The sequence below is a fragment of the Monodelphis domestica genome, chromosome 1 (genome assembly GCF_027887165.1).
Source record: "Monodelphis domestica isolate mMonDom1 chromosome 1, mMonDom1.pri, whole genome shotgun sequence".
Classification (NCBI taxonomy): domain Eukaryota; kingdom Metazoa; phylum Chordata; class Mammalia; order Didelphimorphia; family Didelphidae; genus Monodelphis; species Monodelphis domestica.
In genome coordinates this window covers 277,192,014-277,213,628 of record NC_077227.1, presented here as the reverse complement: position 1 = coordinate 277,213,628, position 21,615 = coordinate 277,192,014, and the positions used below count along the sequence as shown (strand labels likewise).

The window sequence follows — 21,615 nt, the reverse complement described above, 5'->3', positions numbered from 1 at the left end:
AGGTCACTTACCCCAAGTCTATTCCACTGATCTTCCTCTCTGTCTCTTAGCCAGTACCATATTGATTTGATGGCCAGTTCTTTATAGTATAGTTTGTGATATGGTACTGCAAGGCCACCTTCCTTCACATATTTTTTTTCATTATTGCCCTGGATATCCTTGATCTTTTGTTCTTCCAAATGAACTTTGTTAAGTTATTTTTTTTAATTCAGTAAAAAAAAAAAAAGCTTTTTGGTAGTTCAATGGGTATGGCACTAAATAAGTAAATTAATTTGGGTAGGATTGTCCTTTTTATTATGTAAGTTCGTCCTACCCATGAACAATTAATGTTTTTCCAATTGTTTAGATCTACTTTTAATTGTGTGGGGAATGTTTTGTAGTTGTTTTCATATACTTCCTGTGTTTGTCTCTGTAGATAGATTCCTAAGTATTTTATATTGTCAAGGGTGATTTTTAATGGAATTTCTCTTTCTAATTCTTGCTGCTGAGATGTGTTGGAAATATATAGAAATGGTAATGGCTTATGTGGGTTTATTTTGTATCCTGCAACTTTGCTAAAGTTGTTGATTATTTCGACTAGCTTTTTAGTGGATTATCGGGGATTCTTTAAGTAGACCATTATATCATCCACAAAGAGTGATAACTTGGTCTCCTCATTTCCTATTTTAATATCTTCAATTTAATTTTCTTCTCTAATTGCTACAGCTAGTGTTTCTAGTACAATGTTAAATAATAGAGGTGATAATGGGCATCCTTGTTTGACTCCTGATCTTATTGGGAAGGTTTCTAGTTTAGCCCCATTGCAAGATGATGTTGGCTGATGGTTTTAGATATATACTGTTTATTATATTTAGGAAAGGTCCTTCTATTCCTATGGTTTCTAGTGTTTTCAATAGGAATGAGTATTGTATTTTGTCAAAGGATTTTTCTGTATCTATTGAGATAATCATGTGATTTTTGTTGGTTTGCTTGTTAATATGGTCAATTATGTGAATGGTTTTCCCAATATTGAACCATCCTTGCATTCCTGGTATAAATTCTACCTGGTCATAATGAATAACCTTTGTGATCACTTGCTGGGATCTTTTTTCAAGTATCCTATTTAAGATTTTTGCATCCATATTCATTAAGGAGATTGGTCTATAGTTTTATTTCTCTGTTTTCTACCTGCCTGGTTTTGGAATAAATACCATATTTGTGTTGTAAAAGGAATTTGGTAGAACTCCTTAGCTTATTCTGTCAAATAGCTTGTATAATATTGGGGTTAGTTGTTCTTTGAATGTTTGATAGAATTCATTTGTGAATCCATCTAGACCTGGGGATTTTTTCTTAGGAAGTTCTTTGATGGCTTGTTCAATTTCTTTTTCTGATATGGGGTTATTTAGGTATTCTATTTCTTCCTCTGTTAATCTAGGCAATTTATATTTTTGTAAATATTCATCCATGTCACCTAGATTGCCATATTTATTGCCATATAATTGGGCATAATAATTTTCAATGATTGCCTTAATTTACACTTCATTGGAGGTGAGGCCTCCCTCTTCATCTTGGATACTGTTAATTTGGTTTTCTTCTTTCCTTTTTTTAATTAAATTGACCATTACTTTGTCTATTTTATTTGTTTTTTCAAAGTACCAGCTTCTAGTCTTATTTATTAAATCAATAGTTCTTTGACTTTCAATTTTAGTAATTTCTCCTTTGATTTTTAGGATCTCTAATTTAGTCTTTATCTGAGGATTTTTCATTTGTTCACTTTCTAGTTTTTTAAATTCATTTGCCCAATTCATTGACCTCTGCCCTCCCTAATTTTTTAATATATGAACTCAAGGATATTAATTTCCCCCTGAGTACTGCTTTGGCTGCATCCCATAGATTTTGAAAGGATGCCTCATCATTGTCATTTTCTTCAATGTAATTATTGTTTCTATGATTTGTTTTTTAACTAACCAATTTTGGAGAATTGTATTGTTTAATTTCCAATTAATTTTTGATTTGTCTCTCCATGTCCCCTTACTAATTATTATTTTCATTACATTGTGGTCTGAGAAGGTTGCATTTATTATTTCTGCTCTTTTGCACTTGTTTGCAATGTTTTTATGCCCTAGTACATGGTCAAAAAATTCCAACATTCTTTCCACTACATAATATTGTTTAAATTATCAAATTGTAAAAATACTGAAAAGTGTTTTTCAGCTTCTAATAGCAAAGTAATTGGCATTATATATTCTTGTACTAAAGGCTTATTTTTATTGAATACTGGGTTTAGTGCCTGCTTTAAAGGGCCTTCAAACCAATAGCTTAAAAACATTGAAATTATTACTAATCATACTAATAAATCCAATTTACCTAATGCTTTAAGGTATAATAAACACTTTTCTTTAAAAACCCTAGAAGATATGTAGATTAAATAATAATCCTCCCCAATACAAATTAGTAAACTAAGTGCCATAGTGACTTATCCATGATCACTCAATAAGAGTCAGAGCTAGAATTTGAAATGAAGTCTCCTCAATTCACAATGTTGATGGCACAGGATAAGAATTGGGAATGGATGTGAAAGAAAAGGTCATCTCTCAGTTTGGAAGGTGCTATTCACCAAATCATACCAAATTTTACAGCTGGAAGGAATCTCAAAAGCCTTTTGTCCAAATCCTGCCCCACAAAATAATTACAGTTAGAACTTATTCAACAAATGATCAACTAGTCTCTGACTGACGACTTCTAGTGAGAAGGAAAATATTATTTACTAAGGCAGAGAAACTAGGCAGTTAGTGGATAGAGCATCAAGTGTGGAGGTAGGAAGATTCATCTTCATGAGTTAAAAACTGGCCTCATATTCTTATTAGCTATGATACCTATACCAGTCACTTAACCCCTTTTTTACCATATTTTCCTCATCTGTAGAATGGGTTAGGGAAAGAAATGGCAAATTATTCCAATATCTCCTATATGTGGTCCCAAAAATGTAGTCAGAACTATAACAACTGAACAATACTCATTAAACTATTGATACTCTTATCTTCTCTGGGTCAAATATTGCCAAATCCTCAAGTAAGTTCCCAGGACTCTTCACCATTCTGATTGTCCTCCTCTTGATGTTTTCCAGCTCATAAATCTGTGTGTGTGTGTGTGTGTGTGTACTATGTGCCACATATAAGTGCCTACTATGTGCCTTATTGTTCAGCAGCGTGCTGGCAAACTATTTAACAACTGACTTTCATTTATACTCATGACTTTTAGGTTCATATTAACATTTTCTCTCTTACTTTCTTAAGACAAGATAATCAAGAGAACACTAAATCTAGCCTGTTTGTAAATGAAAACCCTAAAAATTTAATAATCAGCTCTCCTAAGATGATATGAGTTATTTTCAACACTCTCCTGTCTTTTATCCTTTCTCATGGTACCTAGAACTGAATACAAATTCTAGGTAGAGTCTGATCAGATTAGAGTATAGAAAGATTATCACTTTCCTGTTCCTAGAAGCTATAGCTCTATTAATGTTGTTCAAGTATGCATTAGGTTCTTTGACTGCCACATCATTATACTGACTCATACTGAGTCTACTGTCCACTAATTCCCTCCCTTCCACCCAGATCTTTAGGCAAACTGTTATTAACCATATTTCCCTCATCTTGTACCATTAAGCCAATTTTCTGAACATAAATATACAACTTTAAATTCATGAATATTAAACTTCACTTCCTCAGATTCAGCCCAATTTAAGTTTTTCTAGATCATTCTGGATCCTGATTCAGTCATCTATTGTACTAGCTATCCACGTAACTGATAAAAATGTTCATTACTATAGGACTAAGTACAGATCCCAAGGTGTTCAACTAGAGACCATTCCAGCTGTTAGAAAACCATTAGGGACTACTCTTTAAGTCTGGCCATTCAATCAATTCTGATATCTCTCTATTGTCTAGTTCACATCAATCCAGTTTTTCTCCAAGAACAGCAAAATAGATATCAACAAATGCTTTACTAAAATCTATATAAAATATATCTACTTTAATTCCTCCCTGCCACCACCACCACCACCCCAATTCAGTTACATAGCCCAGTGGATAGAGCATTGGGTCTGGGTCAGGAAGATCTGAATTAGAATCTGGCCTCAAGACATTTACTTGCTGTCTGACTTTGGACAAATTGCTTAACCTCCATCTGCCTCATTTTCTTTAATTGTAAAATGAGATCAATAATAACCATATAATATTATTGTGATGATCAAATGGATAATATTTTAAGTGCTTAGACACTGTACTTATTTATTTAAGTGCTTATTTCCTCCATGGTTCTCCCTTCATTAAATGAATAATGTATGTGCATGTGAGTTTGTGTGTGTGTGTGTGTGTGTGTGTGTGTGTGTGTGTGAGTGTGTGTGTTTGTAGCTATACATTTTGTTTGGTGCTTGGTATAATTGCAGTCCCTTGGTAGTGGAGGTTTGATATTGTTTTAAAAAGAGACTCTAAGAAATAAGCAGAACCAGGGAACAGTAACTGAAACATTGTGGGAGAATCAAATGTAATTGACTTTGCTACTGAAAGCAATGCAATGATCCAGGACAATCCCGAAGGACTTTTGAAAAAGAATGCTATCCACATCTAGAGAAGGAACCATTGGAGTAGAAATCCAAAGAAAAATATGTGATTTATCACTTGTTTCTATGGGTATATGGTTTGAGGTTTAGTTTTGAAAGATTACAAAAGTGAATAATATGGAAATAGATTTTGAGTGATAATAAATGAATAACCCAGTGGAACTGCTTATCAACTCTGGGAGGGGGGAGAGAAAAAGGGAGAGAGATAAGAATCATGCAACCATGGAAATTGTTTTAAAAATAAAATAAATCAACTGACTGTATCCATAAAGAATTATAGAACTAAGGACTACATTGTAATTTCCAAAAATCCATTCAAAACCAGTTTTCACAAATATGGTTCCATTATATCTGGGAGAGCACAGTAAATAAGTATTATAAACTAAGTGAGAAGTAATACATATGGCTCCAAAGACTAGGAATTCTTGCTATACTGGGGACCTTTGTGTTTGCTCTTTGGTTAAAAATCAAAGATAGCTGTTTGAAGCTGTCTACTGTAGAAAACCAAGGAGACAGTTTAAATACCCACCAAGAGACATTGTTTAAATTGTTACTTTATAATACCCCATTTCACAGCCATGTCAGGAATATAGGTTTCTTCAGTAAATAATTCTGAAGAATAATCCTAGTTAGGAATCTTGTAAAAGCTTCAAATCACTCAACCGTAGTGTTTGCTAAGATAAGTAATAGAATAAAATCTAAAAATCAGAAAAGACCTTACAGAGCATCTAATCAAATGTTTTCATTTAATATATGAGAAAAGTAAGATTATAGTCTTCCTTAGTATCCCAAATCCTTGGGCTTATAGGTGGATACTTCAATTTACATATTGATATATCCTCAAATAAACCATGCTCTCCAGTTTGCCAATCTCCTGAACTCTTACAATGTAGACCTTTATTTCATAGCACACATATACACACACACGCACACACGCGCATACTCCATTGATCCTGTGATCATCTATAAGTCCAATTTCCACAATTTATAATCCTTAAATTCCTATATCCAACCATAATCTTCTGTCTTTTCCTTTCTCCTCATGTCTCATCTCCCTTAAATCCATTCTCCATCTACATCACAAATTTCAGTCACTCTGCCCATCTGTTCTGACCTAATGTTCCTGTCTTCAAAATTTCCCACCCTTTTACCAGTTCAATATGAAATGATGCCCCCTTATATTTATAGATCATTCCTTGATGGACTTCAGCCTAGGGTTCTTCCCACCATCCACCTACTTTGTTAGAGATCAGGCACTGTCAAAAACCATTGGAGAGAATTACAAAACCATGTTGACTGGTTCCACTATGAATTTATCATCTAATTTCAGCTGAGTAAAGCTCAATGATGATTCATTGAATCTTTATTGTGAATATTCAGTGAAAATCGCTGCATTTCAATCCTTTTCCTCTCCACTGACACTGTATCAAACTCTCTGCAGTAGCTGTCTCAAATCTTTTTTTCCTCAAGCCAACAATAAAATATCCTCCCTCCTCCCCTTTCTCAGGAAAGTACTTTACCTCTTACTTCATTGAACAATTTGAGGTAATCTGTTTTAAATTTCTTCTCACCAATTCCACAATTCAAATCATTTCACCATTGCAGTAAATGAGATGGCCCTTTTTCTTGAGAATGGCAAATATCTTATCTTTTCCTGTCTCCTTTAAAAGCTTGCTCCTCCCATCATTCCTCTCTCCCCCTAATTTTCAATCCCTTCTTCACTTCTTGTTATAAGCATGCACTAATCTCCTCTATTGTTAAACAATCTCCACTTGTCCCTACCATCTTCTCAAACTATAATCTTCACTTCACAGCAATATTACTGGGAAAAGCTGTCTACAATGACTTCCTTTTCTATCTTTTGTCCTATATCCTATATCTTATGCCCTATATCCACCCTAGCTTCCCTATTTCTGGCAAGAATACAACTATTGTTCTACAACTATTCATCTTCAACTCTTATTGACTATCCCTCATATCCAATGAGTTGCCAAATCTTTTCTATTCCATACTCTAAACTTCTCTTATATATGTCCCCTTCTCTCTTCTCCTTATATAACAACCCTAGTCTGGATGTTCATCACCTCCCTTGTGGACAATTTCAGTAGTCTGCTAGTTATGGTTTTCTTGAATCTAGTCTTTTACCTCTCTAATCATCCTTTTCGTAATTGCCTGATTGATATTTCTCAAGTGCAGTTCTGATATCATTCTTCTGCTCTAGAATCTTCAGTAGTTTCCCTTTGCCTCCATATCGAATATAAATATCCGTTTGACATTTAAAGTTCTTTACAATCACTCCAGACTTACTTTTGCAGATTGATTTCTTATTACACTCCTTTACCCATTCTGTATTTTAGTTAAACTGAGCTGCTTGCTAATTTCTGAACATAGCAGTCCATTTTTCTGCCCCTATACCTTTTTTCTTTTACATTAAATTTTATTATATTTTTGTCAATTGCATGTAAACGAAATTTTTAACACTTAAAAATTTTCCATTCCATATTCCATTCCTTTTCTCCCTGCCTCCTCCTTGAGAAGGGAAGCAATTTGATATTAATTATGCATATGCAGTAATGCAAAATATTTCTCTATTAGCCATGTTGCAAAAAAAAAAGTGAAGACCTCCCCCACAAAAACACAAGAAAAATTTTAAAAAGTTTTAAAAGTATGCTTCAATCTGCATTCAGATTCCATCAGTTTTCTTTGTAAGTAGGTATTATTTTTCATCTTAAGTATTTTGAAATTGTCTTAGATCATTGTATTGCTGAGAATAAATAAGTCATAATACAGTTGATCATTGTAAAATATTGTTATTTCTTAGTACATTGCTCCCTTGGTTCTACTCATTTCACTTTGCATCATGTCTCATAAGTCTTCCAAGCTTTTTCTGAAAGTATTCTCCTGATCATTTATTATAGCACAATAGTATTACCTCACAATCAAATACCATAACTTGTTCAACCATTCCCCAATTGATGGGCATTCCCTCAGTGTCCAATGCTTCGTCACCACAAAGTTGCTATAAACATTTTGCATATAGGTTCTTTTCCTTTTTCTTTGATCTATTTGGTATACTGTGACAAGGAAATCACTTTAAAAGACTGATATATATTAATTTAAGGTCGCCAAGGAATTCAACTATGTAATTCCTAAATGAAAACTCAAGTCAGCCATCAACCTTTTATAAAGTTTAATTACAAACAGGATGAAGAAAGGTATTAGATATATATATAGAGAGAGGGAGAGAGAAAGGGGAGAGAAGGGAATAGGGCTTAAATACCCCTTCTGTTTAGGCTGGGCCAAAAGGCCCAAGCCCTTAGATAGCTGGGGCAAAGAAAGGAGAGCAGTCCCTATTACTCACATGACCAAAATGGAGAAACAGTCTCAGGGGCCTCCACCTCCAGCTTCCTTCAGAGCAAGCTTCTCAGAGCACCTCTCCAACCACTCAGAGCCAAAACTCTCCAACCAACCACCCCTCAGTCCTCAGACCCCTCTCTCTTTAAGGAAACCATCCAAGTTCCCTCCCCTCAGTTCTTACATCTACCAATCACTGTCCATGTCTTCCCTGTGCCAATGGTGGCTCTAGCTTAACCCAGGACCGCCGAGAGGTCTGTGGCTTTGCACATGTCTGTTGAAGGTCATATTCTCAAATAATTAAATCTTAATCTTTTGCTGCAGTCCTTCCTAAATCCTGTTAGGACTGAGTAGGGTGGAGATTGTAATTTCCAAGACCTGGTTCTGTCATTCCAAGTATCTATATTGTATCAATTCTAAAATCAATCATGACTCAAAGAAATTCCTGTTCTATGCTTAAGCATAGGTCAAAGCCCTTTCCATTTTTCAGCAAAAGGTTTCTGTCCTAAAGTAATCTTAAGAAGGGAGGAGGAGGAACCTCCCATGCCCATGGGGTTCACATTCCAATAGACTATCAGTAAGAAATTTTTCAAGTATGAAATTTCCCAATGGTGAAATTTCCAACATTTATAAGTCTAAGAAATTTTAAGGTTTACAATACAGACTTAGTAGTGGTATTGTTAGGTCAAAGGGTATGTACATTTTTACCTTGTATCATTGCACAGGCTGGAATGATCTCCCTCTTCACTCCTGCCTAAGGGGAACCCTAGTTTCTTTTAAGATTCAGTTTAATTGCTACTTTCTTCAAGAGTTTTCCCTGATTCATCAGGTTATTAGTGACCTCTTTCCCATGACTATGTAACTGTTTTGTATTTATCCATTATTTATTTATTTTTAATATCTTGTAATCCCTACTAGAATATAGACTCCTGGAGATTGGGAACTGTCACTTGTCTATTTAATACTTCCAGTACCTAGTATAGTTCCTGACATAAAAGGCATTTAACAAATTCTTGTTAGTCTTCAATGGGTTGATGTCACCTTGTAGAGATGTATCCAGTGAAGTACCTTGGGCACCTGTTCTTAGCCTCAAAATGTCTTGGATAAAAACATAAGTGACATTTTCGTTAAGTTAACAGATGATTCAAAGTTAAATGAGAAAGTAAACATAATGAATGGAAAAGTTAAAGTCTGAAAAAATCCTTGCAGAATGTTGGACCTACTCTAATAAGATTCAATTTTAAAGTATAAATGCAATATCTTATACTTGTTTAAAATACATTATCAACATAAGATTGGGGAGAACTGGCTAGATTCTAGTTCATCAGAAAAAGATGTAGGGATTTTAGTAGACTATAAGTTGAGGAAGAATAAAAAATATGATATAGTAGTCAGAGAAGCTTATGTGATCTTGGGCTTCATTACAAAGGTAATGATGTCCAAAATGAGGGAAATATGAGTGTGGTTTTGTACTATAGCTGGATTATCACATTTGGGGCATTGCATTCAGCTCTTGGCATTGCACTCTAGGAAAAATACTTATTAAACAAGAAAATATTGTAAGGAAGGCAACAATCCTTTTGATGGGTCTCAAGATCATATTGTGTGAAGAATGTTGGAAAAAAACTTGAACTAGAAGCAGGCAGAGCATATTTGCATATGCTCAAGTTTCTATGTCCCATAGGATCAAGTAGAAGTTGAATGTCCTTTAGGATAGATACTGAAGCATTGGGTATTGGGATTCATTGAGACATGTAAGACTATTTAGCTTGAAGGAGAGAAAATTCAGGCAACTTTGATACCTGTCTTCAAATATGATATTTGGAAAAGATTTGAGTTGTTTTGCTTATCTCCAGGAGGCAAAACCAGTAGCAAAAGATAGATGTAGAGGACAGATTTTGGTGTGATGTAAAGGAAAATTTCCTTGGCATCCAAAAGTGGGATGGGCTTTCTTAAGAAGTAATTACTTCCCTATACTATAAAGCAGTGGTCATCAAAAAGATATGGTACTGGCTAAGAGACAAAAAGGAGGATTAATGGAAAAGACTTAGGGTAAGTGACCTCAGCAAGACAGTCTATGACAAGCCCAAACATCCCATCTTTTGGGGCAAAAATCCACTATTTGATAAAAAACTGCTTGGAAAATTGGAAGACAGTGTGGGAGAGATTAGGTTTGGATCAACACCTCACACGCTACACCAAGATAAACTCATAATGGGTGAATAACTTGAACATAAAGAAGGAAACTATAAGTAAAGTAGGTGAACATGAATAGTATAAACGTCAGACCTTTGGGAAAGGAAAGATTTTAAAACAAGCAAGACTTAGAAAGAGTCACAAAATATAAAATAAATAATTTTGACTACATCAAATTAAAAAATTTTTGTACAAACAAAACCAATGCAACCAAACTTAGAAGGGAAGTAACAAATGGGAAAACAATCTTCATAACAAAAACCTCTGACAAAGGTCTAATTGCTCAAATTTACAAAGAGCTAAATCAATTGTACAAAAATTCAAGCTATTCTCCAATTTATTAATGTGCAAGGGACATGAATAGGCAATTTTCAGTCAAAGAAATCAAAACTATTAATAAGCACATGAAAAAGTGTTCTAAATATCTTATAATCAGAAAGATGCAAAACAAAACAACTCTGAGGTATGACCTCACACCTAGCAGATTGGCTAACATGACAGCAATGGAAAGTAATGAATGCTGGAGAGGATGTGGCAAAGTAGGGACATTAATGCATTGCTGGTGGAGTTGTGAATTGATCCAACCATTCTGGAGGGCAATTTGGAACTATGCCCAAAGGACGATAAAATGATGTCTGCCCTTTGATCCAGCCATAGCACTGCTGGGTTTGTACCCCAAAGAGGAAAAATGCATGTACAAGAATATTCATAGCTGTGCTCTTTGCGGTGGCAAAAAAATGGAAAATGAGGGGATGCCCTTCAATTGGAGAATGGCTGAACAAATTGTGGCATATGTTGGTGATGGAATACTATTGTGCTCAAAGGAATAAAGAACTGAAGGAATTCCATGGGAACTGGAACAACCTCCAGGAAGTGATGCAGAGCAAAAGGAGCAGAACCAGGAGAACATTGTACACAGAGGCTGATACACTGTGATACAATCGAATGTAATGGACTTCTCCATTAGTGGCAATGCAATGATACTGAACAACCCAGAGGGATCTATGAGAAAGAATACTATCCACATTCAGAAGAAAAACTGTGGGAGTAGAAACACAGAAGTAAAACAACATGTTGATTACATGGGTTGAGGGGATATGGCTGGGGATGTAGACCCTAAAGGAACATCCTAGTGCAAACATCAACAGCATGGAAATAGGTTCTGATCAAGGACACATGTAATACCCAGTGGAATTGTGAGGTGGGGGAAGGGGAGGGAGGAATAGAATATCATTTTTGTACCCAAGGAATAATGTTTGAAATTGACCAAATAAAATTTAAAAAATTAAAAATTAAAAAGAAGTAATTACTTCCCTTTCCTCAGGTGTTAAAATTGACCTGAATAGCCATTTGTCAGGGATGTTTTAGGAGTGGGTTCTCAGTTTTGAATAGGTTGGTCATCTATCCCCCTGAGATTCTAATCTAAGACATGGTAGAGTATACACTCTGTTCATGGATCTCTGAAAATCCATTAATTCCCACCAAATGTGATCACTGGCCAAGTGGATAGAATACAGGACATAGGAAGACCAGAGTTTAAATACTCTTTCATACTATCACTGGGAATGTGACTGTGGACAGGCCACTAAATTCATCTATAAAATATGGATAATAATAGCATCTCACTCATAAAGGTATTGAGATAAAATTAATTTACACATGAAAGTACTTTGTAAACTTTGAAGTACTATATAAATACCAGCTATATTGATGATAATTACTACTAATAATTAAACAAAGGTATCCTCAACTAGATTTGTCCTTTACAAATCAAGGTGAAGAGAATGTGAAGCTTTTAATTTAACTAATGGGAATTTTGTAAAAGATATTTTTATCAGAATTCTTATTCCAATTTCAGTTCTTATATAAGCAGCTCACCACAAAATGGTAAACAGAACAACAGAGCAAAAATAAAATAATCTATACCTACTTAATATCTTATCTTCCTGCTCAGAACCACATAGATTTCCAAAACTAGATTTGGACAACTCAATTTCCTTTTTGTGGAATTCCTACAGTTACTCTGGGATATTTTCCAGGGTAGAGTTTCACTGTGTACAAAAGCAAAAGGAATTTTAGGGTTACAAGGTGACACATCAGTGGGAGTTTTGAGAGCCATATGGTAAACACTTGGGGCTCTAAGTGATTGATAGGGAGAAATGCTGGGGTTTCTGGGAAATCCAAGGGAAAATTCTTGAACTTCAACCAAAAATAATCCTTTAATTAGGGCAATATTATCCTTTCTAGCAGATTTTAGAAATTGACACTATACAATTACCTGTTGCAAGAATCAATTTTTTGGAACTAATTATATAGACATTAATACAAAAGTAATAGAATGTTATCTTCCTAAGTAGAAGGCAGTGCTTTCTGAGAAGTATCTTCAATACCTGCTTTCTAACTGATCCCTCTTAGAACAGACTTGGGCTTGAGCCAGAAGGGAATTGAAATGCTGGGAAATCAGTGAAACCACAACTGGGGGGAACGCTACACTATGATGTAAACCTAAAGAACACTTAAACTTTTGCAAAGAAGGGAATAGTCGCTAAGGAGTCATGACTGAGAAACAGTCCAGTATCCTGAACTACAGTAGCTGTCAGAAGGCCTGACTTCTGGTCCTAGTTCTACTGCATCACCTTAGATGAGTTGCCCCATTTTTCTGAGTCTCATCTTTTCAATCTCTAAAATGAGAAGAAGTAGGGTAGTATTATAGGTGGCATAAAAAGAAAATAAAAGGTCTGAGAAACACTATGGAGAGTTTGATATAGTTAATTGGTAAAATCAAATTAGAGAATATATGTGGTGCTTGCTTTAGTAGCACATATACTAACATTGGAATGCTACAAAGATTAGCATGTCCCCTGCACAAGGATTACATACAAATTTGTGAAGCATTCTAAATTTTTAAAAAACAAAACAAAAAGAAAAACGTAAGAGAATATATGTGAAAATGAGTAAAAACTCTAAAAGTGTGTATATATATATATATATATATATATACATATATATATATATATATATATATACGGCATTATTGGGAGACCTTGTTACTTTGGCCTGAATACAGTTACAAAAGTAAGTTGGTTTTTTCCTTAATTTTAACATATATATTCACATTTACACATATGTATGTAGTTACATATGTGTATGTATACATGTATATATGTGTGCATAACCATGTATGTATACACAAACACACACACAAGAATAGAGACCAAAAGAATAGAAAACAATAACTCTCTTCTGTTCTTGCTACAATCTATTTCTGTAACAGGTTCTTCCCATTTTGTATCATGTAGAGATATTCTCTGCCCACTGCCAGGGGACCTTGTAGAACAGAAGCATACACAGATAAGTTGGCCAACTTGCAACTATGCCTGGCTCATTGGTGGGTTTATTCTTCCCAGTTGGTGATGACTCAAGGTGTCACCAAGCATAGAAGCAGTGATTTCTCATTGAGTGAAACCCTTGAAAAAAAGATATGACTCCAGTTTGGGAGAGAGAGGAAAGAAGGGTCCTTTTCCACTCTGGCATAAAGGTAGCGATGGTTCTCTTCATGTGGAGCATGGACTCCTCCTGGTGGCTTTCCCTCTCTTTTTGTGGTTTGTTTTCTCTAACATGAACCTTGTGATCAAAAGGTATTAGCAACAAGGGCAGTATCCAATGGAAGGAATGAAATGTTTATAAAATGTGTGCTATATGCCAGGTACTCTGCAAAGAGCTTTACAAATATTAGCTCATTTGATCCTTACAGCAACCCTGTGAAATAAGTGTTATTATCATTTTTATTTTATAGTTGAGGAAACTGATACAGACAAAGATTAAGTACTTAACTTGGGGTAAAAGGCTAGTAAATGTACAGTGCCAGATTTGAATTTAGGTATTCCTGATTCCAAGCCCAGAGCTCTATCGATACACTGTACCACTGACCTGCCTCTATATTCATGATTATAACAGTAATATAGCAGGATCAAACTTATTGTTAAAGGAAGGTGTCACCATCAAAAATAGAGGTCCCCAGGAAGAAAATCCCTCTTTGGGTTTGATGAAACTATGCTCAGTGGAGATAAAATGTGAACTGATAAATAAATATCCTTGTAAAAATTGTTTATATCCCAGTAAGGCTTGAGTATTATCTTTCCAATTAATTTACTAATAGTGTTAAGTTACTAGATTGATTCTATTCTAATCATTTTATACTTCTTTACTGCTTAATATTACTTTTGTTATGTGGAAACAAGCTACTTATTTATACCATTTGAATCCCTTTTTAACTTTTCCCTTTGCCAGGGAGGAGCTCTCGAATTTGAATCCATAGCCATTTTTATAAGTAGCATCTTTCTCTGGAATACCTGGGGAGGGGTGGCTTAAAGAGCCAATGGATGTGAGAAGTGGGGAGCTAACTTCCCCTTTTGAGAAACTGAGCAATCCTGTAGGAATAAAACTTAAGCAAATAGCACAGGCAGGTAAAGGATAGATATTGATATAGTTTAGCAATTCTGTGGCCTCACAGTGGTACCTAGCTAGCCACTATGCAATATTTGTGCTATCTTCAGTCTCAACACAGGTAGATTGTATTTTTTTCTTTTGGCAGAGTACCTAAAATGAGCTTTAGGGCCCCCAAATCTCTATATGAGATTAAGAAGTAATTTACAAAGGATTTCTTACCATAAATTAGATCATTATCAAAGACCATGAACTTCAAATGAATACGAGAAGCAAGCAGTTAGAAGAAAAGACTTCATCTTAACCTAGGGCTACTCTGAAAGACTTTTCTAGAGTGAGGGGAGGCTGAATATTGTACTATGTCATTAGCTAGATAGAGGGGTTCATGTGCAGGACTATGGAATAAAGAGCTACCTGCTTGTCTTTGTCAAGCAAAGGCTTCCTAGGCATTGTCCCTAATAGTGGGGTCTGAGAGTCCAGGAGAAGACTCAGGAAATCTGAAGAACAAGCCATGATGGAAGGAAGATCAATGGCCATGAGACATGTATAGAGGCCCAGTAAAGATAATATCAAAATTAAAAGAGATAGCCTGATAAGCAGATAGCAGAGAGATGTCAGCATGATGAACCAATAGAAGATGTGGACAGTTCTACAGTGTTAGAAGCATGAGTTACCCTTCCCATAATTGTGTCCTAGATAATATATTCCCTATGTATGTAAACTAGTCATAATCCATGGTTTGCCATACTCTATATATGTGTCCTCCACCAATGACATTGTATTAATTTGTGGCAGAGTATTCTCTATATGTAATGGGAGGAGTCTTTTTTGTCACATTTGCTATGCTGTTTAATTAAATAACTTTTGGTTTGAATTATGTGTCCTCTGACTATCTGGAAGAACCAAATACATTGGCAGATGTTCATGAGCTTGATTTTTGAATTGGCATTGACCAATTCAGTGTCTCAGACCAAGGGTAACTTATCCCAGGGCCTTGTCTTGGGGGCATACGTGAATACTCTAGCTTTATTGTATTTTGATCATTCATAAATTTCAACAAAGTTAGAAACTTTACATACTAGCTTAAAATAGTTTTTTAATGGTTGCCTTAATCTTACTGCCAAAGGTCTCCTTCAGAAAGGGATAGGAGACTTCCAGGCTAAAATGGCCACAGAGTAGAAGCAAGGGACTTCCTCTCCTCACAACTGACCAATATAAAGCACCTGAAAGGGACAAAAACCAAAATAAGACAAGTGAAGGGGCTCATCCATAGCAGCACAGTCTTGAAGATAGGCAGGGGTTGGGCATTTCCACTCTCTAAGGGGGTAAAATTACTTCTACCAAAGCACAAGCTGATCACCCCTTTCCTACTCTACCTACTGCACCAGAGTTGGCGCCAGCATGGGACAATTGCTAGATTCTCAGGGGGGCTTACTGAGGACAACACAGACTCACCCCAGAGAACAGCTAGACTTGGGACCCCAGGGGGCTTAAGAACATGGAGACTGGGCACAGAGATAGGGCAGAGAGGGGTTGTACACAGCAGTCATAGTGGAGACTGAAAATACTCTCAGGGCAAAAACCACTCTGAAGCTCGATACAAAGACCTGCCTATCCTACTCACTCAGACTTCTGACTGAGAAGGAAAGAAAAAAACTAACAAAGCAATGGCCACCAAAACCCAAGAATTACAATCCACAACTGCCAAAACAAGAAGAAGAAGAAGAAGCATCTGACCCTAGATAATTTCTATGATGAAAAACTCCAGACTACAGAGGGAATAGCAGAGGACAACAAACAAGCAAATACATCCAAACCTTCTAAAAATGGAAATTTGTCACAAGCACTTGAGGAGCTCAGATTTGAGATGATGAACCAAGTGAGAAAGATAGAAGAAACTTGGCAGGAAAAGTAGGAAGTTGTTTAAAAAGAAAATAAGAGTTTAAAAGACAGAATCTCCCAATTGGAAAAAGAATACGCAAAATAAAATAAAACAATAAGCAAATTGAAGAACAGAATTGACCTGATGGAAGCCATGAAAATCAGGATAGACCAAACTGAAAAGGAAAATCAAAAGATCATAGCTGAAAACCAATCTTTAAAAACTAGAATTGAGCAAGTAGAAGCTAATGATCTCAAAAGACAGCAAGAATTAATAAAGCAAAGTCAAAAGAATGATAAATTAGAAGGAAACTTGAAATATCTCATTTAGAAGATGGTTGATTTTGAAAACAGTCTAGGAGAGACAATTTGAGAATCAGATACCTACTTGAAAATCTGGAAATAAACAGAACCATGACATCATACTACAAGAAACTATCCAAGAAAACTACCTCAATATTCTTGAACTAGAGGGCAAAATAGACATTGAAAGAGTTCAGAGATTACACTCTACATTAAATCCTCAAAAGACAACCCCCAGGAATGTAATTTCCAAATTCAAGAGCTTCCAAGCTAAGGAGAAAATATTGCAAGGAGCCAGAAAGAGACAATATAACAAGGAGTACTGATCAGAATTACACAGGATCTAGCATCCTCCACACTAAAGGACCACAATTTGGAATATGATATTCAGAAAGGCAGGAGATTGGGCCTACAAACAAGGATCATCTACCCATCAAAACTGGCTATATACTTCCAGGGGAAAGCATGAGCATTTAACAAAATAGAAGTTTTCCAAGTATTTGCAGGAAAAGACCAGAACTAAACAGAAAATTTGATGTCCAAAAACAAAACTCAAGAGAAACATAAAAAAGGTAAACAAGAAAGAGAGGGACTTTTTTTTCTTCTAAGGGCTTCAGTAAAGTCAAATTGTTTATATTCCTCTATGGAAAAATAATATTTGTAACTCTCAAAAATGGTATTAACTATGCAGGGATGATATTAGAAGATAAATATTGTTTTATTAGTTTGGGGATAAGAAGTAAAGTGACTGGTTTGAGAAAAGAACTGGAGTTTGAAGCAGAGCTGAGAGAGCATGTTAATTTCAGATGTGACAGTTATAGCCATTTTTCTATGTCAATTGCTCTCTCTGGCAGTTGGGAGTTGCTCTCTGGCAGTTGGCAGAGACACACTCTATGAAACTCTCTCTCAGGGCTGGAGGAGGTAACATCTTTGCCTCTCTCTCTGTCTGAGTGAAAGATCTGAAGGAGCTTAGTGTTTTCCTTTCCAACTTGGGAAACACTATCAAATATCTATTTTGGGTTTTGTAGACTGTTTAACTCTGAGAAGACCAAAGAAAAACCTCATCTTTGGTTCAGATTCTGAGTCTTTTAATTGCTTCTTGTTGAGACTCAACCAGCTAGCCTTTGCTATTTTATAATTTGAAGGTGAAGTTAAGATTTATAAGGATAATAGAGGTAGTTTTTATTTAGATAGTATAAATTTGGATTAGTCAAATCAGGGAGGAGTAGCGTAGCCTGAGAAACACAGGATAAATGGTTCCTTATGGAACCTGGGACTTTATTTAGGTGGATTTAGAATCCCTTAGAATTAGAAATCCCTTATTTATCCTTATATATTTCAATATACATTTTATTTTCATAATAGGAGTCTCTTTAGTGTCCTTGCATCTGGCCCTGAAGGGAAGTTCACATTTGAACTTTACTTCATCACTAAGGATACTTTTGATTACCTCTATCAAAAGTATCCAAACAGTTTGAACCTGATTGGTGAGTTGAACAGTTTTGAACAATTTTGAACCTATACTGGAACAGTTTTTCCATCTAAATATTTTATTTTATAACTCACCAAATTTATTTTTACAACTGTCATAGTAGTTAAAAGAATTATTCATAGGTAGTGGTTGGGGTACTAAGTGGTTTAAGATGATATGTAAAAAAAAGGGGTGGGGGGCTGAGGGATAGAAGATGGCACCAGAAAGGCATAGTAAAAGAAATAAGAAAAAGAATTTTCAGGGAAAGTGGGTCAGTTATTTGGAGGAAGAAGAAGCCAGAAGGTAGGGCATCAGAGAAGCAAAATAGAACTTGGAAAGTGAAAAAGCCTTAACAAGTAAAAGCTGGAAGTAAAAAGAAATTACAATAGGCAAGTGTCACTGAGTACCCTAAGTGCTGATTTCCTCTTGGGCTCAGAAATGGGCAGTAGGAGGATCAAAAAGAAAGATTTTTGGCTGGCTATGATTAAAGTAGGGAAGATTTTAAAGAACAAAGGGGGTAGGGGGGAACTCTAGAAAATAGTTTTATTGCTTACAGAGGAAATTGTCTGTAAGTGACTTATAGTAGTCCTTCAAACAAGGTAAAGTGATGTACTAGAACAGTGATGGTTCTGAAAAACAGAAAAGCATACCATGAAGCAGCTAGAGAGAACAGTGGATAGAGCACCAGGTCTGGAGTAAGGATGATCTGTATTCTATTTCTGGTCATAGATATTTTCTAGCTGTGTGACCCTAGGCAAGTCACTTAACCCTGATTGTCTAGCCCTTGCTGCTTTTTTATCTTAAAATTGATGATAAGGCAGAAGGAAAGGATTAAAAAAAAAGTTTGCCAACAATTTTCATAAGGTTTCTGCTTGCACATTAATTTTAATGAATCTTGCATAGAGTCCTGGGTTTTTTGTTTTGTTTTGTTTTACAGGGATGAAATCTCGACTGAATGCATTCTTCTTAGAAACCATTTTTGGAGAAGTTGTTGATATGTGGGCTGGATGATTAAGACAATAATGTTCTGACAGGGAGGACATTTTGGAATGCACCTGGGTAACCTGAGTTTCTTAACAACCTAGTTTGACTCTGGATGGCTTTCTAGACCCTCCCACTATTGACTGTCCCTCCACCTCCCCACTGTTAGCACAAACAAAATGACTGCATTTCTGTTATCAGGACAGGGCTGTATCTAGGTATCTGTGCAAGAGTCACAATCAAAATAGGAGTTCAACTAATACTTATTAATCCCCTGCTATGGGTAGTACACTCTTATAGGACATCTCTAAAGGACTTGATATCTAGGCAAAACTAAAGATGACCTGGGTTCTTTTTGGATGCAAATATATGACACTTGCTATCTAAGGATATTAAGCCTGGGGCAGGAAAGACTTAGAGAGGATTCAATAGTTGTTTTCAGATATATGAAGAGCGATCATGTAGATAAAAGATTAATTTTAAGTTTCTTTTCTGGTTATCCTCAGAGGACAGAACTAAGAAAAATGAACAGAAGTTATAGAAAGACAGATTTAGGCTTGATAGAAGGAAAAACATCAAAAATTTCTTCATACTTAGGTTGATCCAAAAGTAGAACAGGCTGTTTCAGGAATCAGTAGGTTTTCCCTCCCTTGAAGTTTTCTTACCAAGGCTAGATGAGCATTTGTCAGACACCCTGGAGAAACATTTTTTCGGGCACAGATTGGATAAATTCACTCACCTTCATAGCTATAAAGGATATCAGTAGCCCTCAAGTCCAGTCCATAAAGAAAAAGGCATCTCTACCATAACAATCCTAATATGTGATCCTCCAACTTTAGCTATATGTTTTTTGTTTAGCTGTAGTTGTTTAAATGTTTTTCAAACCTTCAAGCCTAAATTGACTTTTTTGCCACTTCCATTCACTGTTCCTTGTCTGCCTTTTGGAGTCAAGTAGAATAAACTAATCCTTCTTCCATTTCATAGCCTTTAGGATACCTAAAGCTAGCTATCTTTTCCCAAGAAGACTCTTTCTTCTCCAAGCTAAAAACTACCATGTCATTCAACCAAGGGTAGGATGTGATATCAAGGTTCCTTACTATCTTAGATGCCCTCTGTACATTCAACCCAGAACCCAACACATCAAACTAGATATGGCCCAGCCAGTGTAGAATATATTGGAACTATCACCTCCTTATTCGCAAAAGTTATGACTCTTCAAATAAATCTCAGATACCATTTTTTTTGTTTGTTCTATTTAGTTGGTGGATTTTTTTCACAAGAGATCACACTATTGACATATTGAGTGAGACTTCAGCCCACTAAAAACTCCAGATCTTTTAAAGACAAACTGCTAAATGTAACCTTATATGCATCCCCATTGAAATTCATTGTATTTAAAGCAGACCAATACTGTAAGCTATTAAAATCTTTTTTTTGGTATGCTGACTTTTTCATCCAGTGTGTTGTTATCTTTCCTAGGTTAGTGTCACCTGCAAATTTGATAAGCATTCATGCCTTCATTCAAATTAATGATAAAAATGCAAATAGCACAGTCCAAGCCCATATCCCTGGGAAGTTCACAGAAGACCTCCTGCCAAGTTAACATGGAACCATAATTGACAACTCTTTCAAAGAGATCCAAATTTATCTGACTAAATTGTTGTCTAAGCCACATTTCTCTATATTTTCCCCAAGAATCATGAGTGACATCTTCAAATACTTTGCTAAATCTAAATAACTCTATCTACAGCATTCCCTGACTTAGTAACAAAGAAAGAAGGAAAGAAAGAAAGAGAGAGAGAGAGAGAGAGAGAGAAAGAGAGAAAGAGAGAAAGAAAGAAAGAAAGAAAGAAAGAAAGAAAGAAAGAAAGAAAGAAAGAAAGAAAGAAAGAAAGAAAGAAAGAAAGAAAGAAAGAAAGAAAGAAAGAAAGAAAGAAAGAAGAAGAAAGAAAGAAAGAAAGAAAGAAAGAAGAAAGAAAGAAAGAAAGAAAGAAAGAAAGAAAGGAAGGAAGGAAGAAAGAAAGAAAGGAAGGAAGGAAGGAAGGAAGGAAGGAAGGAAGGAAGGAAGGAAGGAAGGAAGGAAGGAAGGAAGGAAGGAAGGAAGGAAGGAAGGAAGGAAGGAAGGAAGGAAGGAAGGAAGGAAGGAAGGAAGGAAGGAAGGAAGAAGGAAGGAAGGAAGAAGAAGAAAGAAAGAAAGAAAGAAAGAAAGAAAGAAAGAAAGAAAGAAAGAAAGAAAGAAAGAAAGAAAGAAAGAAAGAAAGAAAGAAAGAAAGAAAGAAAGAAAGAAAGAAAGAAAGAAAGAAAGAAAGAAAGAAAGAAAGAAAGAAAGAAAGAAAGGAAGAAAGAAAGAAAGAAAGAAAGAAAGAAAGGAAGAAAGAAA

At 35.6% G+C, this 21,615-nt stretch overlaps 1 non-coding gene across 1 annotated transcript; it reads left to right on the top strand.

The window, feature by feature from the left end:
* The first annotated feature begins 12,955 nt into the window (after positions 1-12,955).
* On the top strand, positions 12,956-13,059 carry LOC130456608 (U6 spliceosomal RNA). The gene has a single exon (XR_008915679.1). It is a non-coding gene; the product is annotated as a U6 spliceosomal RNA (small nuclear RNA).
* Positions 13,060-21,615: the final 8,556 nt, after the last annotated feature.